The sequence below is a fragment of the Hippopotamus amphibius genome, chromosome 12 (assembly GCF_030028045.1).
Source record: "Hippopotamus amphibius kiboko isolate mHipAmp2 chromosome 12, mHipAmp2.hap2, whole genome shotgun sequence".
In the NCBI taxonomy this organism is placed as follows: domain Eukaryota; kingdom Metazoa; phylum Chordata; class Mammalia; order Artiodactyla; family Hippopotamidae; genus Hippopotamus; species Hippopotamus amphibius.
Window position 1 is genome coordinate 59,201,748 of NC_080197.1, and position 7,606 is coordinate 59,209,353.

Genomic DNA, 7,606 nt, shown 5'->3' on the forward strand with positions numbered 1-7,606 from the left:
TTTGGTGATTGTACGTATGATCTAGAAAAGTGATGTGTGAAACTATTTTCAAGCAGTGTATTCAGCGTGGAATGACTAGGTGCCAGCTCTGTTCTCACGGGCTGTTCACCATGCTGGGGGTATCCTGCACCGGGCCGGGGGCAGGAAACAGACAGAATCTCTGCCTTCGTGGAGCTTATATTTTAGTGGTGGAAGACTATCGATGAACAAAATAAGTAAGTACATCAATGCAGCATGTTAGAAGGTGCTGTTATGCTGGAAAACAAAACAGAGAAGGGTGATAAGGGAAGGCTAGAGTGGGTTTGTTGCTATTTTAAATAGGTTGGACAGGGAAGGTGTCCCTAAGAAGATGACATGTGTGCTGATACTGAAGAACATGGGGAACAAGCCAAGTGGAGACCTGGAGGACTTTCAGCAGTAGGGATGGCAAGCACAGGGACTTGGGGGTGGGAGTGTGCCTGGTGTGTGTGAGGAGGCGCAAGGGGGCATGATGGAAATGGGGAGCGTGGAGGAGAGTAGAAGAAGGTCAGATCAGAGAGGCACAGGGGGAGCGGGTCTCATAGAGCCTTATGGAATAATCCTTGCTGCCTAAGGAGTCCCGATTTTAAAGAGTGTCACACGCCTCGTATCTTCAGGCAGCAAGGAAGATGGGTTGCCTGAAGATGAAGGGACTCTCTAGCCAATGGTTGACCGACATGGACCAATACTGCCTTAGTGGCTCAGCTACAACTCTCATTATTTGTGGATTTTAAATCATTTAGGGATTATGAAGGCAAATACATCTGATAATATACTAATATAAAAAATATGGTAATAAAACATAGTGCCTTGTGAGTAGCCAAAAAGGTGCTAGGAAATAGACGTCAGCAGCAAAGAAAATCAGGCATTGAACTCGAGAGGATTTGAGGAGGAAGGGACAAAGAAGCTAGGTTTTCAGCAATCTGTGGCATTTGGAAAAGAGCAGCACAGGGTGGGACAATTCTGCATTAGCTGAGGCAGGAAAGCACAGTTCTCCTCCGCAGATAGAGGCCGGAGTTTTTTAACTTGCATCTTAGCACCCACCGTATTATTTCTCCCGTCCCTCTACACTCGGAGCTGCTGCTAGACCAGACAGCACCTCTCTGCCCAACTTGAGAAAGGCTCCCCCTCTTCAAGACACTTTACTTCATCTGTTACGAAGGTGTAGCATACTGATTTTGTGAGAAAAGATGTTTTACTGCCATCTGCCAGAACGCCAGGATAAAACACACGCACTATGTCTGTTGTGGGAGCACATCCTCCCCAGTTGCCCAGTGCACAGGCTATACAACCACACGTGGCAGCTGTGCAGGTAGGAGGGGTTGTGGATAAGGCTGGACAGCAGCTCCTTTCTCTCATCTGGGGCTGCGCAGAATGACTGGGAAAGTCTCATGACTATATGCATTGGTTCCAAAATAAACCCATGTTTTTCCATCCCAGCTGGGCCTCATGCTGGCTGCATCCCCCACGGCAGCTTTTGCAAACTCATCTACTTTTCTCCCATCCCTAGTCTTATCCCTGACCTCGGACTTTTACCCTGTAACTTTTCCTTCAACTTTCTTCCTTCCAACTCATTCTTCTCTGTCTTCCCCACCCGCCCCTCCACTTCATGGAGAAAAAGGTGCCGCTGCTGCTTTCCTCCACAATCTTGACTTCACGTCCACTCGTCCACATTAGAACAATGCTTCATAGGTCATTCTTCTCTGCATCCTCAGTCTTTACCCCTCTGTTGCCTCCCTTCCCTGAGATCAAAGACACACCAGGCTCCTTCATGTATTAAAATAAACTTTTTGCCTCCTCTTTTGCTTCAAGGTATCTTTACCATCTAACTTTCTCTTTGATGCCAAACTTCTCAGGAAAAAAAAAAAAAAAAGAAAACTAAGGTAATGTTTCTCCATAGGAAAGCTATGGATTTTCCCTCAGAAAAAATGTTCGTATCGCCTACATGCACAATTTTCATCCGATTTCAGGAGGTTAGTGAATCCCCTGAAGCCCAGCCATGGACTCCAAGGGTCTGGGAGGGGGCAGAGGGCATATAGGTTACCCTGACTCAGGACACTCCCCTTGGCATGGTGATGATGGCACTAGATGAGGAGTCTGGCCACCGGGAGTAGCTGCACCTCAGCTACCTGTTAGCTTCGCCCTGGAAATCCCAAGAGAGTCCCACAGTATCATTTCTGCGAATCAGTCCAGTAAATGACACGGAGGACCATAGTCGATTACTCAGCCACCCAGGGGTGGGTTTCCTGCTTTCAGTCAGAAATGCTGCCCCCCCGCTCACAGATGACATTCCAACGTGGTTTTAATATCCATGTACGTAAAATATAGAATCCAAGGAGTTCGGAACAAGGAGAAAGCCAGAAATATCCAGTCTGGATCCCTCAATTCTACCAGGTCAACCCCACAGCATCCATGTGATTGGGCCAGTGTTTAACCTCTCTATTCCTTGGTTCCCTTACCTGTAAAATGGAGAGAGTAAACACACCTACCTCGCAGAGCTGTAGAGCTAATGGGTTAAATTACTTGAGAAGGAATGTGAAGAATCTAGTGCAGCATCTGACACGTGTAGCTCAGTAAGAGGTCGCTCCCCTTTTTGTATGATTCTTACTAATCTGGTCCACCCCCGACCCGTTACTAGCAAAGCAAGGAAACTCAGGTCCACAAGGCCTATTCCAGTAACCTCCCCACTATACCACGGGAAGGTAGAAATATCACATATTTATTTGTAAGAGGAATCCAAACCTTTGTAGTACTGTACAAAATTGGTGTGTGATAGATACTTGATGAAATAGAGCGTTCTGCCACATATACCTTCCAAATTCCTGAGAAAAACAAGCTTAGGGCCCTCCCTGGTGGCGTAGTGGATGGGACTCCATGCTCCCAATGCAGAGGGCCTGGGTTCGAAACCTGGTCAGGGAACTAGATCCCACATGCATGCTGCAACTAAGAGTTCACATGCCACAACTAAACAGACTGCCTGCTGCAACTAAGGAGCCTGCCCACTACAACTGAGGAGCCAATGCAACCAAAACAAAAAATTATAAATAAATGTATAATTTTTTAAAAAAGAAAAACAAGCTGATAGCATTGTGAAATGAATAAGATTATTTGCCTCAGATATCTCTTTTTAGTCAACTTATTTTGGGTACAAACCTCACAAATGAAGAGCATGTGCAATTGTTTAGCCATTTTACATCAAACTAAGTATCTTCCCACAACACTGTGCTGCATTTCATTAAATATTCAATGGAGGCTTCGATTCCACGATGGGATCCCTGCCTAACCACAAAGCTAGGTGAATAATACTCTTTCCTGATTTCCAAGATTATCCTTAGCTTACCTGCCCTTTTTATTTAAATGATAACCTTAAACTAGCCTGGTTTCCTCATATTTATTATTGCTGTTGTTGCTGTTATCATTATTATTATTATCACAAACACACCAGAGAGGTTCAAAGAATGAGTAATACAGAATCCAAGTCACTTTACAAAGAAGACTCAGAAACAGGACTGCATTTCAAAAAATGTGAATATTTTAAAGTTTTAAAAATGTGAGAACGCTATATGCTGTGATAGTTACAAACTGTGTAGTAGTTAAAGAATAGTCATTTCGTAAATATGAAGTAAATCCAATAAGAGCTATTTAAACTTTTGTTTATTTTCCATTACTAGTTTTAAAAATCTGTTAAAATGTAGGGACTTCCCTGGTGGCACAGGGGTTAAGAATCCACCTGCCAGTGCAGGGGACATGGGTTCGATTGCTGGCCCGGGGAGATCCCATGTGCCACGGAGCAACTAAGCCTGTGCGCCACAACTGCTGAGCCTGTGCTCTAGAGCCCGTGTGCCACAACTACTGAGACTGCGTGCCTAGAGCCCATGTTCCACAACAAGAGATGCCACGACAATAAAAATCTCATGCACCACACTAAAGAGTAGCCCCTGAGGAGCCCCCACTCGCCACAACTAGAGAAAGCCCATGTGCAGCAAAAAAGACTCAACACAGTCAAAAAATAAACTTATTTAACACAGCCAATAAATAAATAAACTTATATTTTTTAATCTATTAAAATATAATCAGTTCATCCTCCTACTTTCAGGCAGGAGCACACTTAGAAGAATTTGGCCAGACTTTCTTTCCTTTATCCATGAAGATCACCAGAGGAGGTTCTGTCATTTTCCTTTCTTTGCCTCAGCAGCAAAAATAAAAGCAGCCAACAAACCAAACACACTCTCTTCATGCTCTTAATGAAAGTTAAGGACTTATTTTTCCTTTCTATCTTTCACATTTTGTAAAAACATACTGCTAAATAAAGTGCTCCCGTAACAGTAAGCTGGAGTTCCCTGTGCTGAGTCAGGCAGGTCTGATGCCAGCATTTCTCGGCTACAGTTTCATCTTTAGGGCCCTCTTCTGTGCCCTTCTCTGCTGTCTACCATATTGCTATACCACCACCTCTAAGCAAACCCAGCATTTGCCTAAGATCTTGAAAGGTGTCGCAAACACTTTAAATGCCTCATTCTACTCAGCATTCATTTTTCTCCTCTCCCTTAACAAAACCCCAGTTTATACTCGGCAGCAATATGACTACTTAAAGGGCCGTATTTCCCAATGACATTCTGGCTTTGAGAATGTAATGGAAGTGCTTGTGACTTTCAGGAACTATTTCTAGACAGAGGGCATGCCTTTCTTCTCCTTCTCCCTCCCCCTTTCCTACCTCTTTTTCTCTTCCTTCTCTCCTGCTTCCAGCCTATAACACAGACATGCTATCAGCTGAATCACTAGCAATCATACTGAACCATGGGGTGAGCATAAGAATGGAAGTCATGTGCTTAGGATGACAGATAAGGGAAACAAAACTTGAATCACTGATGCTATCTTAAAGGTATCATCTTATATCCCCAGACTGCTTAAGAGAGAAAGAAACCATCTCGAGTTTAAGTCCCTGTTACTTTGTCTTGTTTTGTATTGTTGTTTTGTCATGTGGAGCTGAACTTGATCCTAACAGCTACGTAGAGACCACATGGACGTTATAGAATATGCAGAGAGAACAGCAGTGAGATAGAGCCCATCCACCCCATCCACCATCCTCTTTCCAGGACAACACCAGAATTAGAACATACTCATGGGAAAACAACAGTTTTAAATGAACATTTTACTGAGGGTTATAAGATATCATGAATTGATTTAAGGATTTCCTATCATAAAAAGTTCGCCCAGATGATGGACTAAAATGAAACACAGAAAACTACATTATAAATTTCTCTTCTCAACTTAAGTGTCCATTGACAGATGAATGGATAAAGAAGATGTGGTACACATATACAATGGAATATCACTCAACCATAAAAAAGAATGAAATAATGCCGTTTGCCGCAACATGGATGGACCTAGAGATTATCATTCTAAGTGAAGTAAATCAAAGACAAATATCATATGATTTCACTTATATGTGGAATCTAAAAAAAAAAAGATACAAATGATCTTATTTACAACACAGAAATAGACTTACAGACATAGAAAACAAACTTATGGTTACCAAAGGGGCAAGGGGAGGTAGGGGAGGGATAAATTAGGAGTTTGGGATTAAAATATACACACTACTAAATATAAAATAGGTAACCAATGAGAGCCTACTGTATAGCACAGGGAACTATACTCAGAATCTTGTAATAACCTATAACGGAAGAGAATGTAAAAAAAGAATATGTATATATTATACATATATAACTGAATCACTGAAACTAACACAGCATTGTAAATCAACTATACTGCAATACATTTTTTTTTAAAGTTCTCTTCTCAAAGGAGCCCTGCCCATAAATGTAATTTTCTTGATATTTAATACTTTCTCAATCCTCTAATCAAGTGTTTACAGTTTTCTCCCAGTATTCTAAAAGTAAAAGAGAAAATTGCAATGAATACCATTGATAACATGCATTCTAATATTTTGTCAGATAAAAAGAAAATGATAGTGCTGAAGTGTGACTCTTAGTTCCCAGAAAATATTTTGCCATAAATTCAATACATTCTTCTAAAATAAAAATAGTTGGACTTTTCTAAAGATTTATTTATTAATTATTTATTTATCTATTTATTTATTTCTGGCTGTGTTGGGTCTTCATTGCTGCTCACAGGTCTTCTCTGGTTTTGGCGAGTGGGGGCTACTCTTTATTGTGGTGCGCAGGCTTCTCAGTGCGGTGGCTTCCCTTGTTGTGGAGCACGGGCTCTAGGCGCACGGGCTTCTGTAGTTGCGGCATGTGGGCTCAGTAGTTAGGTCACACGGGCTTAGCTGCTCCGCAGAATGTGGGATCCTCTTGGATCAGAGACCAAACCCGTGTCCCCCCGCATTGGCAGGCAGACTCCCAACCACAGGCACCACCAGGTAAGTTCCAAAATAGCTGAAGTTTTAAAAGATAAAGATTATTTTTAAAAGCACACAAACAGGTTCATAGCAGCATTGTTTGTAAAAGCAAAGAATTGAAAATAACCTAAATGGTCTGACTGCAGAACAGAGAATCTGTGATACGTCCACAGGATGAAACATGACATAGTCATAAAAATGAGCAGCTCCACACACTCGTAGATGAACTCACAGACAGAGTGCAGCACATAAGAAGCCAGATACAAAAGAGTACAGACTGTGGGAGTCCGTGTATGTAAAGTTCAAAAGTAGGCAAGATGAATCCCACGTGTTAGTAACTACCATAGGGGTTTCCTTCGTGGGAGCCAGTGATTAGGAGGAAGCAGGAGGGGGCTTCCAGGGAACTGTTATTTAATGTTCTCTCTCTTCATCCTGCACTCACTTTATATAAGGGATAAGTTCACTTTGTAACAATTCACCTAACTCTAAGTTTATTTTTTGTTACTTTTTTTGTATGTAAGATATACTTCAATAAGCAGTTTACTTTGATAAAAGCAAGCTGAAATAAATGCATTCTGATTTGATTTTCCCATCCTGGCTTCCTGAATCTAGCTGAGAAGTTAGGACATTCAACATCTTACCCTGCAGCCAGCATCAGGATTTTGAATGACACAGTGATCACCTCTTCTCCATTCTTTGTTTTTCCTGGTTAGTTCCATTTTTGAATGGAAATCACCCAAGTCCCTACAAATTCCTTTTGTATCCTCTCTAACTTCTCCAGTATCACATTTGAAGGATTATTTTGAGGGCACTCAAATTCTACGTTTCTCTCTATCCTGGTTCGTCTTTTTCCTTTTTTTTTTTTTCCATTTGCTCCCATTGACAGATGGGGATCTCAACTGTACTTTGACCCCACACAGCGGCAGCCCTAAACAAAAAGATCTGCCCGGTCACTGGCACTGGCTTCAGCAGTACATATTCTAGATGTGACTGATCAATGGCTCATACATTATCCTAGTGGCTTATTACACTTGGAGCACTCACTTTAAATTGGCTCATCTGAAGAAGCTAACAGACTAATTTGCCTGTTATAGCCTTGGCTTTTAAAGTTCTTTTTTATTACTATTGTAAGTGTTCTCTGTACTCTTGCTATGCTTTTAATAATTGAGAACAGAGCTCTAAACACCTCCAGGCCAACCCCAGAGGACTCTAGTAAGAAGGGCACGCGCT